The 19,191-nt window shown below is 39.4% G+C and overlaps 1 protein-coding gene across 1 annotated transcript in view; it reads right to left on the reverse strand.

Moving 5' to 3' along the window:
- The window catches only part of MCTP2 (multiple C2 and transmembrane domain containing 2), a gene marked incomplete in the record, with an annotated part of 128,402 nt that extends 109,486 nt beyond the window's left edge, over window positions 1-18,916 (reverse strand). Inside the window, 1 exon segment of the mRNA XM_072402684.1 lies at window positions 18,819-18,916.
- Between the last annotated feature and the right edge of the window lie 275 nt (window positions 18,917-19,191).

Consider the following 19,191-nt stretch of genomic DNA (forward strand, 5'->3'; position numbering starts at 1 on the left):
AATCCAGCGCTGCAAAGGTCAGAGTGCTAGCCACTGAGCCAAATCAACATATAGCTCCATACGTTTCAATAACAGCATTTAATTCTAGAGAATTCATTTCATTTTTGCCTGCAAGCATTCTGAAGGAGGAGTAAAATGTCTTTAGGAAATAAATTATATATATTTTTGTATATTTAAAATTTGAATAGTAATACCAAAACCACATGCATTATGCTTTAATGAGTGGAGTCCAATATCTTCAAGCTGTCTTATTGGAAACCAGCCATATGTATAAAATCCTTATTGCCAGAAAGAACACACTGCCATCACTATACAGGCAGCCTAAAGCTGAGCTCCAGGCAAACAGCTAAATACACAGATAAAATACAGATAGGAGCTATTTTCTCTGGTAAAGGATTTGTATTTCTGTCCATGACATTTGCACAGCTGTCAGTGTAAAGGATCTGATTTTCCCAAATGCAGTAAAATTACAATTACGACCTTGTCTTCCCCAAGGCCTGGACTGGATGGTGAAAGAAGTAGCAGCTGAAGTTCATCTAACTGTCATTTACTTCTACTGCCAGTATATTTTTTGTTTAGTGCATGGGACCTGCAGCACAAGTGATTGGTTCCTTGTGCTGCTTTTTTCCCTTTGGAAACTGAATGCTATTACCAGGTTGAATTCAGTTATTTACACTGCTTTTATTTTTGTGATGTATTAATGAAAGGCAAAGCATTGACCTTGGCCTTACAAGCATAAATTTGTGTCTTTTATATTTGCTCCGAGCTCAGTTTTAAAACATATAGGGGTTCTAATAATAAGGAAGAAGAGATAACATAACAGATCTCTATTTCTTTGTTCACCACTTTTATAAAAATGTATGGTTTTATACGGTAGCAATCAGTGCTTTGATCCCCAAACCATAGTTACCCCAAATTGGCAATCAAAAGCTTAATTTGCTTTAATAAAGTAACTTGCCACCATCATCACTTTTATAAGTGGCAGTGCAGACCATAGACTTGGATTTCAGCTGCTGGTTGCCACTTTTGATAGGTGTTAATCACAACGAAAAAAGCAGTCTGGGATATTGAAACAAACACCACTGATCTCCAATGAGTCTTATTGGAGGAATAATCGGAACAGAAGTTTTGTTGTGCAAAAGAGCAGATGTGGACAGTACTCTGGTCTTCGCAGCACTAGATCCCAGGTCCCAATCTCGGCCAGGACACTATCTACTTGGAGTTTGCATGTTGTCTCCGTGTTTGCGTGGGTTTCCTCTTACATTCCAAAGACATGCAGTTAGGTTAGCTTCCCCCCAGGTTGACCTTTGATTGTGGTTATTTCATATCCCTATGGTAGGGAAATAGATTGTGAGCCCCTTTGTGGGACAGCTAGTGACTATGGCTATGGACTAATGGACTATGGACTATGAACACTATGTAAAGTGTTGTATAATACGTTGGTGCTATATTAATACTAGTTAATAAGAAAAATAATCATATAGCTTGTTCAATGCATAAAAAAGATAACAAGCACGCATGAATGGCTTGGCAAGATAATGTGATTATAATGTGATTAAAGAGAACGTAGGAAGTTTTGGTCACAAAATATCCAATGGCAGTGTGTCAGCGTTGAGTAAACTAACTGCATCTAGTTAGGATTTCACACCCCAGCCAAAAGGAACACATCTACAACACCATAAATACACATTTCCCCTTTTCCTGAAATAATATAAACATAGATGTCAGGTTTGTGCTAAAGGTGAGATGTTGTCACAAAGATGCCAGGAAAACGAATTGCAGAATTTCTTTCTAAAGGGGGATTCCTATTGTGTTCCAAGAATAAGGACGGATGTGGAGGAAACTGTTCAACACTGACATCAGCTCTGGCCAGATTCTGGTAAAATATTCCAATCTGACCCCTATTTTCTCTAATTATATCAAGAATTTCCACAACAAGGGAATTCCAGAATCTGAAAATGAACAATGAATGAAAAAAGTACAAGTTTAAAATTAGGCTTTGAGATATGTGTGATCGGGGAAACGCAGGAAGGAGTTTCACCAGTGTGAAAAAACTGCTCACTAAAATAATGATCCTAAATTCAATATAATTTTAGAAAACTGTATTAGGAATTTCAATATAAGTTATGTTTGACACCTTTAAACTTTTATTTAAAACACAGTTAAGCAACCTTTAGAGCCACAGGCTGTGCACAATGGATACCCTCTGCGCTGTAATCCTGCATCTGATTCACATCATATCTGCAAGTGTGCATCTATATGCATTGAAGTTGCGGCTGATCTTTTTATTTGAAAGAACATGGAAGACCCAAAATCTGTGCCATCGATCATCACAAGCTCTTTATCTGCTGCATGCAACCTTGAACTTAAATAAAGTAAAAAAAGTCTTACCAGGTACAATGTAAAAGAAAAAAGCCTGAAAAGTATAATGTTAAGGTAACCTTTAGTTTTATTTTATGTATACGTTATGATTGTGCACTGATCTTGAGTAGATTATTTACAACAGAAGTTATAATATGTATGTGAAATATGTGCAATAATGAGCAGGCCCATGTACAGTTGTAGCAGATAACAGTATAGAAGCAGCAATAACGCTGCAAGAATAAAGTTTGCAAACAGTACAAAGGATAAAAGAAAGTACTAAGTTCAAGCAAAAATCAATCTGTTAATCATGTAAGTCCACTGTATATATTAGATAAATGTGACTGATCACAACTAAAGCTCCATCCTATATATACTAGGAAATACTAAAATCAGCTGATCACAGAAGCTTCAGTAATCTTAAAAGAAAATGGAAGGCAAACTGATAAATACATAAATACATATAAATGCATTGAAACAATGACTTAGGCTGGTTACCACTTTGGCTGTGCGCTGCATTTTCTAAAACACGCACATTATCAAAGATTGAGTTCAGCAGAATTAAACTGAATGGGAAGACCAACGCACCACGACTCACAGAAGTATAGAAAATAATGCGTTTTTAAAAGTGCAGTGCACAGTAAATCATGGTATTGTCTCCGTCCCCTTCCCCTGGAAAATAAACTGCCTGGGGTTGGGGGTACAATATAGAAAACCCGTTCCATAGTGCTCAACATTACCTGCACCAGACATGACATGGCCAAACAGAGCCGATCTTCCAAAGGGATGGGGTGTTATCACAGCCCAGTGAACCCATGTACCCCCTATATAACCTATTTTGTGCAAGAACATTCAAAATGGAAACCATTACCAAGCAAATTTTAGTGGCCAGGCTGTCTCTAGCTTTATTAATATCTGATTAGTGCAGTGCCCAATAGCACACGGGGCTCTATTTATATAACAACGAATCAAACATTCCCTGGTGGGAATCAATTACTGCCAATAAAACACATGGGCCTGAAAGATTCCTACAAGGTTTTGTTTGAGGAAATCTCTTATTCCCTGTTTTATAAATATAGAATATTGTAGTACATTGTTCTCCTATATTGTGTCAGGTGTGTTTGCTGAGCCATTAGGAATGAATGGTACACCAATGCAGCACAGTGCATGGTAGTGCACTGTGCTGCATTGGTGTTATTCATTCCTAATGGTGTTACTGTGCACTGTGCTTTCAAAAATACATCATGTACTACATTTCTCTGTGATGTGTTGCATTAGGCTGTCCATTTAGATCAATGGGTTCCTGAATGCTTGACATTGTTAATTTTTTGGAAAGCGCAGTGCACAGCTTTAAGTGGTAACAGGCTCGAGTCAATTTCCAGTGACTAGGACAGAGCCTAAGGGGAGGTTAAATATTTATTGCTACACATTGCATGAACCTGCTACCACAATGCCCTGGTAAGAAAGAGACATGGGGCCCATTCACATATAAATATTTGATGCTCGAATTGGCTACCTTACGTGTTGAAAGGATTGAAAAATTGGACGAGCACTATTTTTAGGAACGCTGTGGTGCAGAACAAAGCACTTTGAAGGTGCATTGGAGTACCAATATAAATAAATGAATGAATGCACTGTATTAACCACCTGAGCGTTACACTGAGGTCTAGATTTCTGTACCAAAAGCGTTACAGGTTTTCATGAAATTTTTTTTTTTAAATTGTAGACCTGTAACTTACAGAAATATGTCCGAATAGGGGTCTAGTAGATATAATGAATATAAAAAAATGTTTGAAACACACAATCATGTAAAAAAAAAAAATACTTTTAATAAAATTTAAGGAAAAACACAAAATTCAGCTTAAACAAGAATACATAAATAAATGAAAAATACTGAAAATGCGATAATTCGGTATAGTGTATAGTAATAAATTTTTCTAAAACACCTCCCTAGTGTCCAACCGTCCAACGTCACATACCTATAGACAAAACCACATAAATATATTTTCTATTATTTTGTATTGGATTGGATACAGGACTTTGTATTCAATCCAATACAAAATGAGAACAAAATTCAAACTCTCATTATGTATTGGATTGAATACAAACTCCTGTATCCAATCCAATTCAAAATACATACTTGGTATTTATTTTTAACTGAAACTCATTCATTCATTTTGTATTAGATTGAATACAAACTCCTGTATCCAATCCAATACAAAATGAATGAATGAGTTTCAATTTGAATTTCCCGCACACGCGCCGACATCATCACGCACGCACAAGAAGCCGGCCGTTTTTTTCTCCGAGTTTACCCGGCGCTGGAACGAGAAGAACGTGGGACGATCAGCGGGACCAGGTAAGATGCCGGCAGGCGGAACACAAGATGTCAGCCGGCATCTTACCGGTCCCGCTGGTATAGGAGATGGCACCCGACGCTGGAGGACGACGCTGGAACACGGACCCGACGATGGATGAGCACAGCGGGACCAGGTAAGTGGGATTTTAATATAGGCGAAAAAGTACGGGGTTATCGATCGTTGCAAAAAATTTTTGCTCGAAAAAGTACGGGGTTAGCGGTTGGGAGGTTAAACAACATGCTGTATGCAATTCAGCAGCACATACATGTAAACAAACCATTCCATCTCATCATTTCTCATCATTGTAAAGTGGAATTCTCTGTGATTAATGCAAACTGCATGACTTGAATAGCTGACCATAAATATACTTTCACAAGAAAAGAAGCGTGTATGTATTTATTGTGTATATAGTCCCTTGTCTGCAGTTCTACTTTAACTGCAACTTGATTAAAAATAAAAAAGGAAGAACAAAATCTTTTTCAACGCTGAAAATGTATTTAAATCCAAGAGGCTTATTGGATGAAATAAATTGTTCTAGAGGAGAACATTTGTGTTGCTTAATCACTTCTTATCCCTACCAGAGTATTCAGAATGTTCGGATTTTGTTCATACATTATAAACTTTTTGTTTAAGCTCATACTTACCAGAAGCAGTCATGCCAGATCATTCTGTGAGCTAATATAAGCAATTAGGCAAATAATCCACACCCAACAAACCCAATTTAGCTGTAAACATTTGACAATAAGTGGCTTTGCTTCGCTATCCGTATCCTTCTATTGTAACTTTATGTTAGTGAAAAACACCAGTTAAAAGTTCAGCTGTACAGAGCACCCAGAGAGGAACACCATGTACTTTTTTTGTAAAATGTGCCATGGCATTGGGTCATGAACACTGCTACAAGTTATGTCACTACCACAATGTGGACAAAGTCAGATCACAGAAAACCTACTGTTCCTCATTTCCCACTTTAAGAAGAACTTACAAGTATATCCTTTAAAGTGCTGATTATTATAGTGTGCAAATGAGAGGTAGAATGCTCAAATATAACCCTGAGAGGTTCCCTTCCTTCTAAAATCTTTAAACTATAGTTATTATCAAAGTTTATGTACAGCCAAAAAGTTTTGAAATCTCCTGCTAGTTTACTTTTGTTATCTCAATACTATTGGGGAAGAATCCTTGTACTTCCTGAAAGTAATGGAACCCCCATCTTTAAGAGCTGACCCCAGAACAGGTGTTCCGATTGGATAATCTCCCCTTGTAGAGGAACTAAGCTTTAAGAACATGAATATGTGAGTATGCAACTCTATCACCAGTAAAACAAACTTACCTGCCTGTTCCCAATCTTCTGCTGAATGCAAAATGAGAATATTTATGTGCAGCTCAGTGTGTATTCTGGGCATACCTGGATTACAGAAATGAAATAATCCCATGAGCATGTTCCGGAGTTATATCTTCCCAGCCTGGCCAATCACTATCCTAGGTCCTAGATCCTGATGACCAGATGAAGAAGTCAGCTACGATGAGATAGAGAATTTAGTTTTGCTTTAACTCTTTCTTTTTAACTCTTTCAGACTTCCCCTCACTTTCTCTGTGACAGTGGTCACAATGACAAATAGAGGGCTTCTCTGTCCATACAAAAACCAAAAAAATGCCTTTAGATTCACTGTAAGTGAACATTGTACAGGCCAACAGTCCATGAACAGTTTTGCATGTACAGATACACAAATACCCAAATGCCCCTCATTCGGAGGAAACTTCTTCTTATGAAATCAGATCTCGTGGTCCCTTGTTTCTCTCTAAGTGTCCTTGTCTTTGGTCTGATGTATTGTTGGACCAATAAAGAAAAAGTAGGGAAAAGGTAAACCCAATATTTTAAGCTGTCATCAAAGCAACAGGTGAGGAAAAATAGTTGCCAATCTATTTTGGGGATCATCAATCTATGGGATGAAATTCCATTCACTCTGAAATTTCCAGGAGGCAAAGGGGTGTGGACACGAAAAAAAAATAACCTGAAAGGGGTTTTAACCCTTTTCTGTTCTACAAAAAAATGGACACACACTTTCCTAAACAAAGGGTAATTCTCTTACAAAGGGAGCAGTCAGAAAGTTGTGTACATAGTGGAAGGTTGACGTTAGCTACCAAAAGAGTTCTACTACACTCAACATCTTAATGGTTGCCCTTTATGGTTAATAATAAAAACCATAATAAAGGAAGGCAGTGGTGAAAAAAGCACTTGTGGGTTAAACCAATCATTTTTGCATACTACTTCTGTTCTGGGCATGCCAGGGGTTTCGCCTATGCCTGCATACTATGCCTTCTTCTTTCTCATATTTGGGTTGAGAGAGATAAGAAACACACAAAATGCAAAGCCGGTTTACTAAGAGAATAGCAAAACACCCTCAGCTACATCTGCTCTGACTTACAACACTGGTTTTGTGGTTTGGCCCTGGTCTTATATGAAGGGGCCCACCTTCACATGCTGGCTTAGTTCCCCAATGGATAGAATTACATCCCTTTATACAGAGTTTATGCTAAGCGTTGGTAAAGGTCTCAGTGTTTCAGCTATACCCAGACTGAACAGAAGACATGCACATACTTCATAAGCCTGTTTACTAAATGCAGCTTCAAGTAGTTTACAAAACGAAATTGTGATCAAATATTTATACAGCAGAAAAGTCACCGACATTGCATGGCTTTATTTACTCAGTTCTTTGCACACATTTCCAGGAGGAAGAGGTGGATGGAAACTAATACTCCCAGATTTGCAGAACGGTCAGCTGCTCTGTTCATGCTCCAGGCTGAGCTCCATACAGAAATATGGGCAGGTGAGGCAATAGCCAACTATAGAACTTAGCAAATCCGTATTCAATGACACAACACAACTAATATGGTACTAAGGATTTGTTGTATTGCAAGTCATTTACCCATTTTGTTTGGGTGGATTCACATAATAAAAACCCAAAACATTTGCACTTCTGGGTGAAATTAGTTTGATCCCTTACTGTAGGTATGTAACCCGGGTGGAGATACTACAAGTCCTCCCGAGACAGCCAAGGCTCTAATGCATGTCTGACCTTTCTCTATATCTACTATATCTAGAAATAAATCCCTGGATATCATGGTGGGACTGGGACTGAGAGAGATCTTTTCATGTTACCATGAAGAATTAAAAGAGGGAACATATTGTTTTCTTCAACACAAAACAGTTTTAAGTTGAAGTACACCTAAAATTATTCAGAACCTATGCAAACAGAAATTAAAGCTTACATTTTTTTTTTTGCCTTAATAGTCCCACAGATCCCCCAGACTTTCCTAGCAATTCTGGTGACAGTTTACCCCAAAAACTATATAATTTAGACTTCTCCCACTGGCTGTAAAAAGTTGGAATTCACAAAATGTGGATTTTAGATAGCAAAGTTGGACTTCAAATAAATAAAAAATTCAGGAATTTCATTCAATCCCCAATTAGGGTGGGAAATTATCTAATTTATGAAAAAAAAAAACTCTGCAAATCACTCACTGGGCAATATTAGAAAGGCAATGACAGACCACACAAGGAAACATATGTCCTTTTCCACCACCACAGACAACCAAGGCCAGCTACTTTCTAGTATTTAGGTGCTCCATAGCGAACCTTTTTACAATAAAAGTTTTATATTCTCATTAAAATCAACAAACCCACAATCACCTCTGCAGCTAGGGGCACTGAGGGATGATTATCAAGCAAATTAGTGACACGGTTGGGTGCAAATCAGGCTGCCTCTCACCTAGCAAGGTCTCTAACAGGTTCTGTGTATTTGTGATCTGCCTGTCTGATTTTTAGGCAGTCAACTGCAAAAGAGTTGAAAAGATTTATTAATAAATAGGAAACTGATTTTCTCTACATAGACACATAGCTAAAAAGTGGTCAGGGTCAGGTTTAATTTATTGCCAATGTAACTGGAGGGGCACAAGAAGGAATTTATGACTAACTGTAACCTTGTATTAAATCTGTTGCATAGTCTATCTTACTGCTCTTGCCTTGGTGTGCCACAGATGTGATCACTGTCCCATACTGCATGGAAATTTATATTCAAATCTCACAATAAAAGCACTGAAATCTCAGCTTTTTTTTTTTTAAGGACAGCAGAAATGTGGTAGCCTACCAGCCATTTACGTTTAGCAAACACCAGACAGGACAGTTATGAAAATTAGCAACACGATTAGATGCAAATCTGGCTGCCTCTCAGAGTTTCTTTCATTATACTATCCCGGCACCTGGAATTCTGAGCAGCCAACTGTGACAAGGTTAGACCAGGTATTATCACTGAAGAGATAAAATTCTGCTCTAAACACGAGCCCAAATAGAAAGCGGTCAAGGTCAGGTTTCATTCTGTCAGGTCTGTTTTGGGCAGCTGAGTGATACATTTATAACTCAGGTTGCAATCTTGTAATACATCTGTTGCATACTCTGTCTTACTGCTCTTGTTTGGAATTACCTTATTCTATTTGTTAGATTTGATCATTGCCCCCTGAGGTCTTAAACCCAACTTTGGTGTCATCTTTAAGGATGAATTACATCACGGTATACACAGCTACAGAGGTTAGTAATGACTTGTTTACAGCTGTTTTTACTTTGGTAAGTATAAAGTAAAAATTTGCAATTGCCTGGGTACAAGTGAATTTTAAGGTACATGTACTTGGCCAAAATACACCAAAATTTCCCAAAAAATAACAGCTGGAGTTGCTCTTTCATTCTCACCTCCCGCCCATTATCCAGCGTCATTCAAACCTAATTCCTTATAGTTCTTTCCCTGCCCTGGACTTACCGGAAAGCACAGCACAGTATGGAGTTCATATGGATTCTTTAGACTTGTGATCTAAATCCATGTGGTTAGACACTTTAACACTTCAACACAATTGTATGCATTGCCTTGTGGTTGTTCCTCAATGTAACCAAGCAGTCAGGAATTATGCCCCAAACCAGCAACAACTTGGCGCACAACATCATTCTGGGGCTTTCCCATTAGGTTGAATGGGAGAGGTTGGGAGACCGGTTCTTTGTACAGTAAACTGCTGTGTTTTATCGCATAACTAAAATAGGCCTTACATGACACGGTTCAGTATTTAAGATCTGCCCACTGTCAACCATTAAAACTAGTGAGTTGATGAAACCCTAAATCAAACATGAAAAACGGCAATAAAAAAGCAGATCACAACAGATCACAAAAATTCATCATCTAAGTACAAAAAGAGCTGCAGAGTTCTAATTGAAAACCAAAAATTTACCTCAACTTCATAGTGATTGAATAGCTTGGATAGGTTTGTTTTTAAAGTTACCACTTATGTACGTCTAATCAATAAAGTTACAACATATTACTTGACAAGATATGCTATGCTGGTATCTAGTCTTTCTTTTACATGTATTTTACTGTTGTATTATTATCAATAAAACAACAGAAACAGCAATCAAAAACCGATACAAGGATAAGTAAACAGTACATGAGTAATAATACTTAATACATGATATAAAGCAATTGTTAAGGCCAAAGAGGAAAAAAAACAAAAACAAGATGTCCCCAAAGGTCATAGCAAGGCCCGTTAGGAAATACAAAATAGTCCATCTTCGAGAGGTGTGGAATTGCACTGGGAGGTATCTAGTCTTTCCAAACCAGGCTAGGATTTTGAATATTCAGCCAGATAGCACAAAAAGGCAAAGTACTGCCACGTGGGACAAAGAATTTGGTTACATGGATAAAATGTCAGCTATAAAGTAGAATAATATAGTTTATAAATAGTATTATAAAAATAATTAAACAGATCTATAAACAATAGCTGCAAAGCTTACATGATCAGAGGCTTATCGGACTAGCATATCTAAAAAAAAAAAACTCTTAAAAAAAAAGCAAGGCCACAAGAACGGCTTCTAATGAAAGTTTTCCACAGATGTTGACTAATCCTGATTTATTATATACAAAGACAATCATGGCTTTTTTTTTTCATGTAAAGCTTACGTCAGCACAGAGTACACAAAGATTCTACATTTATTCTGCATGTATTGTACTAATGAATAATGTGTCATCAAAAGGATAAATACAACTTGGTTAAGCTCCTTAAAATAGATCTCACATGTCCTGCAAAACTTGTGCCCACCTATGAAGATAGGAAATGGCTGTTGTAATTCACAGAGCACATTGTGCCTTGATGAAGCGGGCACAGGTTATGACATGTTGAAGCAATTCGGCGTCTGGACCTATGCACTGATTTTGCATGCCATTTGTGCAGGAGTAGGTGGGGTGCAGAACAAGAGGGCTCATTTTAACTGTTGGAGGCATCTGTTCTCTGCCCTGACCAAACCCTTTTTTGACCCAATGAATAGACCTCTAATGTAATAGCATTCCAATAATAATAATAATAATAATAATGTAATAGCATTCTAATGTAAAAGCATTCCAACAACTTAACTACTGCATTTCTTTTTTTCCAATATACTTTTTATTTTTAAAATAGTGCTAGTGGATTTAACTAATTCTGAGCATCTTTTCTTTGTGGTGTTGCAGAAAGTTCTCTTGGCCTTCATACTTTGTGAGATGTGAATAATGCTATATACTGAAGCACACAGGGACTCTAGTAACAAACAGAGCACAAAGATAGACTTATTGAATATATTTAAACAAATGCAAAGTTAATTTTCAAATGAAATCAGTTTTCAAGCAATATATCTGTATAGCTCAGCACAGAGAGGGAGGAAATCTCCCCAATTGGTCTATGTATAATATATAAAACAAAAAAGAAATCAAGAATATATTTCAAGTAGGACTTTAGTTTTCAGGATAATAAATATAAATTATCTATGCACCTAACTAATCCTGCAGCTTATTTCTAATGGTCACAGTCTTTACGTTACAGATCTGCAGAAACAGGTATTTCGCACACCAAACAGGTCCTTCAACAGCTTTGCACAGTCTTGCCTCACCACCCGTTTCCTGTAAACCTGGGCACAGAATACAGGAAGTTTATTGGTCGTCTATGAACTGTGAAGATTTTCACAAGGTAATGTGTCCGTCGAGTGATTCAGATCATGCCACACAGCAAAACTTACAAAGTATATCCGCATAGTGTTGTATCTTCTACTTCTTGAGACATTAACAAGAGATAACGTCTTGGGTGTTTTTCCATTAGTTCAACACATAACTTATCTTACATCTTTTCAAAAACTAGTTTTCTATGTGGTCAGCATTGTGATACATTTCACCAACAGACAACATTTACGCCTTTCCAATAAATGTTTGTAAGGATTCCAATGATAAATGTGTGCAGAGCTTTTCTCTTTTCTTGTCTTTGGTTTCTGATACTTGGAAAGTTTGAGCGGCAGTTGGGCTTTCAAAGGAATCGGAGAAGATAAAATATGGAAACTGAGCCTAGCATCAGCAAATCTATAATCTGGAATACATTAGGTTTCAAATAAAACAAAACTGAACCCCAAAAAACAAAAGGTCACCAGGAGGTAGAGGTTTTTGGCAATACTTTTGGCCAAAAAAAACAAAAAAAAACTTTTCAATGGCTCCCGATGGCTTTTTGATCTGTGTTTATACTGCACAGCATGTGCACCATGCAGTGTGATGTCCTACTTTATATCTGGTACCACTGAAAACAGACCCAGAGGCCAGGGACAATCTAACCTAATCAGCCGCCATACAATAGCAGAAGAGAATCACTCTGGACCCACGAGTTGGCAGCATCGGTAAAGGGTTTATGAATCCATCATTTCTGAAGTGTGCTTAACAAAAGTAAGGTGTGCCCCATAATTGCCAAGTAAGCTCACCGACACCAACAAGAGGTTAGTTTCCCTTTAAGTGACCTGTTAAAAAACTGATTTACATGTTTGTTCCAAGTCACTGACTCAGCAATGGGATCCCACATATTTCCTTATCTCTCATTCCCCATGGAGCCATCACCAATCCTCATGCATCCAACTACTGGGTTGTGGGTAGGGAGAATAAAGTAAATAAGTATTTGCCCTTGTACTGAACAGGTATATTCCATTGCATTTTTTTAAATCCTTTATCTGTTTTAACTGTTTAACTCTTGCATTCCAGCAACACATTTTACACATGCTGGTGCTGGGCACTGCTGGGCATTTGTTCTGAATGCCTATTAGCCTTGCACACATCATTGAAACACACCACCATTGCACTGCACTTGCAAAAATGAAATAAGACCAATTACTTATAGGACAGCCCATTCAAATGATTGTTTGCCCTACTGCAACAGAGGCGAATGGGCCCTTAGATTGTAATGGGCCCACTAAAGTGTTAGGACACCTGATTGCAAATACTTGTTTTAGGCCCATGAGTCATCAAATAGTGATGCAGGATAAGAATGACTGCTCTGGAGTCCATACCATGAAAACAAATCTGTAAATGCAGCAACAACAAAAAGATTTTCTTTCCAAAAAAAGTCAATTAAAGGATTTCGGCTAAAACAAGGAATATAACTCAGGCAGAACTTCTATTCTTTCTTCTAACAGTGTTCTTTAATTCTGTGGGAGAAAATTCCCCAGAAAAAAAACAGTTACACCCTGGTAAACTGGAAAGAAAGTGATCAAGAAATCTGAACTTGAAATGATTAATAACCATCATGTCAGGTCATTAAACAAATTCAGGTTCACAAATTTTATTTTATTTCTGCATCAAAATAATCGCCAACAAGGCTCAGCAAAGGATTTTGTGCTGAACAGTTAAAAATGTTACGCATAGACCATTTATTTCCCATCCCAACACTGCACAATCAGTGCCTGACTTCTGATTTATGGTATTTGTTGTTCCACTATAGAACCTATGAATGCTGATCAGCTGTATAGACAGTTACCTAAACACTGCATTGTTTGAAGTCATTGCGTGTAAACAGCCTCAGACAATGGACATGATATGGTAAATATAGAAAAGGGATCAACTTTGTATATACGAACCAGCAGACTTTAGCACTGGGACCATACAGCAATGAGACACCTCTTTGCCAGGAGACTGCACTTTTTTAAAGCTCTGTTATAACCAGCAAGCCTGGTCACAGATCCATTTCCATGTCTATCAGTGCAAAATTAAAAGACCCGTATGCCTATCTTCTTTTTTTCCATTTTGGACTGAATGGAGAAAGGTTAGAAAACTGGTTTTACTGCTCTCTAAACCTTGGTTAGAGAAAAGTGATGAAAAATCCGCACTAAATAAACAAACCATGAAAAGGTTACCAAGTCCTAGAAATCCCCACCTTCAATTTACAGAAAGAATTTTTACTTCTGCATGCCAGGCTGTTAGAAAGATTTCCTGCATTGTCTGCCCTAGGGACAACCTTTGTACCAGACAGAAATCAACAAATCTCTCCAATGGAGCCTCTGATGGCAATAAAGCCTGAAAGTTCTCATCAGGAATCCGCACCTAATAAAATACAAATATATATTACACATCAATGTTCTCCCCAGCCCCTTTTAGCCGAGCGCACTACCCAGACCAGAATGGCATAATTCCCACGCATGTGCAGGGTTCATTCATTCCGGCACCAAGGTGTGCCAAGACTGAACACAGAGCCGTGCATGCAAAGCTCAGTGTGCATTGTGGAGAATATTAGGTAGATAATGTTCCTTCTGCAAAAAAACAAACTTGTCTGTCCCTTCTGCAATAATGACCCTGACTGCTCACGTTTTGTATTGTTCCTCTCCTTTAAGTTTAATGCTACGTGCATAGATTTTCACTGTCATTGTCTTGGCCAACAATGTAGTGTGAGTACAGCTGTCCCCCGGTGTCACTCATTGATCTGTCCTGCTGGAATGACCATCAGCTAATGACCTCTGTTGTTTCCTATGCAGAGGAAGACACTTTCTGCTCCCCTTCTGTGCCATGGAATGGGTGATCATTAAATCCTACCATCGCTAAAAATGATGAGTGGATCATTCCAGTGACAATTATCAATGATCTGTATGTAGTCTTACCCTAAAAAGCAGCTCATGTAGCAAAGACGACGTATAAACCTAGATTGTAAGCTCTTTGGGGCAGGGTTCTCTCCTGTCCTGTGTTGTTTCTCCAGGGAAAGTCAGCAAAAGACATTCACACTGAGAATTCACAAACACTGGGGGAGAAGTGTCCTTCCTGTCAAAACCTGGATATCCCGTTTCAAGACTGGGCATTTCACCGTTGAAGATGAGTCCCGCAGTGGGCGCCCCCAACCTCAACAGACCCGGCAACCTGCGATGCTGTCCATGAGCTGATTATTAAGGACCGGCGAATATCCGCAAAAAAAATAGCCCAGATACTTGACATCTCACGGGAGCGTGTTGGGTTTGTTATCACCACTATCCTAGACATGTGCAAGTTTTCAGCGAAGTGGGTGACGAAATGTTTGAACAGTGATCAGAAGAAGGAACAAGTTGAAGCATCCAAAGCCGCTTTGGCCCATTTTGAAGCTGCACAGGACTTTTTGGCTAGGTTAGTGATTGAGGATGAAACCTGGCTCCACGTCAATGATCCTGAAACCAAGGAACAGTCAAAGGAATGGCGCCACAGCGGGTCTCTGAGGCCGAAGAAGTTCCGAACCCAGAAATCGGCTGAAAATGTCATGGCGTTCGTTTTCCGGGACAAAGACAGTATTCTGTTGGTGGACTACCTACCTGCGGGCTCTAGTATCACCGGACAGTATTATGCTAACCTCTTGGACCAGCTGAAGGAGGCAATTAGGACCAACCACCATGGAAAGTTGACCAAAGGGATCCTGTTTCTGCAGGACAGTGCACCTGCGCACACGTCCAACATTGTGGCTGCCAAATTGAACACCCTGGGTTTCCAATTGGTCTACCATCCCCCCTACTGACCTGACCTGGCCCCTTCGCACCATTATCTTGAAGAAAAACCTGACGGGGCAACATTTTGAGGACATTCCTGACGTAAAGATGCTGCTGAGAGCTGGTTTGAGGCCCAACCAAAGGACTTTTATTTGAACCGTCTAGAAAAGCTGCAACTATGCTGTACCAAGTGCATCAGTCTCAGGGGGGAATATGTTGAATAAATGTGTTATTTCATAACTCGGGCTCTCTTCTTTCTGGGCAAAGCCAGGAACTTCTCAGCACCCCCTCTTATAAATCCTGTTTAATAATATTAAACTCTCATCACTAAACAGATTTCACCCCATCAATGAGTCAAATTATTTCAGAGAAGATTTAGAATCGGATGATTCATGCCACTCTGAATTTCATCCGCTGACCAAGACTTCAGCAGCTTTCCAGTGACACAAAACTGTGAAAAACCCACAAAGTGTCCCCACGGCGTGTGGCCTGTGATGAGCTCTGAACACAGGAGAAGCCACAGCCGGGTGGACAGCCGCAGATCATGAATGTACAGTTACCATATTATCTTATTACCTTGAGATTCCCAGGGGGGAGGGAAGAGATTAGGATTACTCGCTCATTCCTGACACATAAAACAAGCACCTTAGAAATCAGTGGAGTGCAGCATGCAGTATACCTCGGGCTGTGTCACAAGCATCGTGTCTTCCCCATCTGTCACACACAGGCATGTATATTTAAATAAATGCACACGTCATGGTTTATTGCATGTTATTGTAGCTGGCATTATGCAACCTGCTAACAAGCCAGCATGAGAGTGAGGACACATCAATAAAAGAAAGAAAAATTCTGTAGGTGTCATCATTGCAGAAATGTCACCTACCTTCCTTTACTTGTTTGTTAAGGTGTCACCAAGGCAGGAAGTGAGCTGGAAACTTTCCAGGGGTGACACAGATGAAAAGTACCTGAGGTTCTAACTGTTATCTATGCCAAAATGACAACGACCGCTATCTAAAATTACAAAACCATTTAGTATTTAATAAAAGCAGCGTTATGGCCAGGACAACCAAAGAACAAAAAAGTGAAGATGATAATCAGTACAAAGAAAACGGTATAATTTGTTCCAGGAAGCTTGATAATAAATACAGCATCATCAGCCAATGAGAGGAGACATATTGGGGACTGTTATTAAAATATATAAAAATATTTTCATCCAACTTCTATCCATATTTTTCATTTCACATTACATTCAATTAGAAACGTTTCATGATTCATGCATTTGAAGCCGGTGATAAATGTATTTATAATATGGGCGAATCTTAGGTGAAAATATTCATAATAGACCTCGTAGAGTGCTCAGTCTGCACATGGCCTTTGATGATCGCTGGGCTATTCAATACACCCCCAGAATGGTGACAATACCTATCGCATTCAGCGCTCATTTCCGCACACACAGAATGGACACCCCCTCATAAGATCTCTGTGGAAGTGCATAATTTTTTTTCTATGAAGCAAAGTGAAAACAAGGTCAATATGTGTGCGTTGCGATCACAGGTGGGCCAAGAAGGAAAGGCAGCAGTGCTGCACCTTAGGTTGGTCCAATGTCACTCTGCCAATCCTCAATATAATATCCACCAGCCTGAAGCTCACAATATGTTACAATGTTACTGTACAATCTCCTTTAGGGTTATACAAACACACAAGACTACAGGTGACCATACAACCTGCAATATGATGGCTTTGGGATAAACACAGACTCCTGGCAAGCTTTTATTTTACCCCTATACTGAAATTCTATATTCAGTGCTGCTGGGTATCACCCGTTCAATGCCTAGGGAGTATGTAGGGTATCACCCTTCAATTGTCCTTAGGGGCATAATTGGTATCACCATCTTAATATCTATGGGGCATGCTGGGTATCACCCTATTGATACATATTGGGTATTTTGGGGACCACCCCTTAATGCCTGTGGAGTATGTTGGGTATCACCCCTCAATGCCTATAGGGCATTATTATGAAATCTCCAATAACATAACTTTCTTTCATCCAACTTCCATCCCCATTATTCATTAGTTTGGGAAATGTCATCACCCTCCTAATACTTATCGAGCTGGGTATCACTTACTACCTATAGGACATTCAGAGTATTATTTTATTGATGCCTATGGGTATATTGGGTATTTACCCCAAAATACTCATAAGGTAGAAATCTGGAAAATCCCTAATTACATAGAATATAACTTTTTTCCTGCCATCATTTTTTTTTTGTTCATCATCATGTTGGGTATCACCTACCACCCTCCAATGCCTATAGGGCCAAGTTTGGTATCACCCTATTAATGCTTAAGGGGTATGTTGGGTATACTCTCTTTAGGGAAGTAATTTGGATCTACCTCCAATTACATACAATATGCCAGCCAACTTTCACCATTATTCATCATGTTGGGTATTACCACCAATGCCTGGGTGGCATGCTGGGTATCACGCCATTAATACCTATACAGCAAGCAGAGTACTACTTAAATAATGGCCATGGGGCGTGTTGGGTATCACGCCATTAATACCTACAGGGCAGTAATCTGGAACTGGATCTCAAATAATAATAATAGAGTATGACATTCTTCCAGCCAATATTCACCACCGTTATGCATCATATCACTGATACACCCAATGAGGCATACTGGGTACCACGTCAATATTACTAATATGGCATGCAAAGTATTACTTTATTATTATCTATGGGGCATGTGGGGTATCATGCCCTTAATACTCATAGGGCAGTAATCTGAAATTAAATCAAATACAGTATAACTTTCTTCTAGCCAAACGTCACTTCCATCACTCACCATATTGGGTATCACCAATGGGGCATTAATCAAGACCCATCCACAATTACATATAACTTTCTTGCACCCAACATTCACAACATTCTAGTTTATTCATCCAGCCAGCTATCCCTGCATGATTGCCATATCTCTAACAACATCACCTATAGCAGATGCATCTGAAGCAAAATCTGATTTGTAGTCATGGGGGTCAGCCATCATTTTGGGACACCCCAGGTGTCACTTACACACAGGATAGCACAACATAACCCCCCAGATTCACCCATTACATGCTGATTGCATTCTGCAGACTTGTAGAAGAAAACAATGAGTTCTCTAACTTTGCTGCCCCCGACCACAGAGCGCAGCCCCTCCTCACCTGCCCAACTGCCCCCCGCTCCTCACCTACCCAACTGCCCCCCAGCTCCTCACCTGCCCAGCTCCTCTCCTCCGCTCCTCACCTGCCCTGCTCCTCTCCGCTCATCTCCGGCCGGCTCTCCTCTCCCCGTCTAAGCGCACCGGCTCTGCACCTCCTCCAGCGCTCCGACTTCCTTCTCTGCCATACCCGGCCCATACAGGGGAGGAGCCGATCTGCCATGGCATCACAGGGAGGGGCGGGCAGTCCCAGGTGTTCTGCTGGAGATCGCAGGCTGCACACAGCTCACCGGAGAATAACTAAACCAGCGATATGCCATCCTGCAGATCTGTAGTCACTGCCCCTTCAAATCATTATCAGTCATACAACTGCACAGCAAGCATGATAAGTATTGGAAATGTAACATTGCATGTATGTCTGATCTATCAATATTTTGCTGATTAAGGAAATATTGATTG

The sequence above is a fragment of the Pyxicephalus adspersus genome, chromosome 2 (assembly GCF_032062135.1).
Source record: "Pyxicephalus adspersus chromosome 2, UCB_Pads_2.0, whole genome shotgun sequence".
NCBI classification, from domain to species: domain Eukaryota; kingdom Metazoa; phylum Chordata; class Amphibia; order Anura; family Pyxicephalidae; genus Pyxicephalus; species Pyxicephalus adspersus.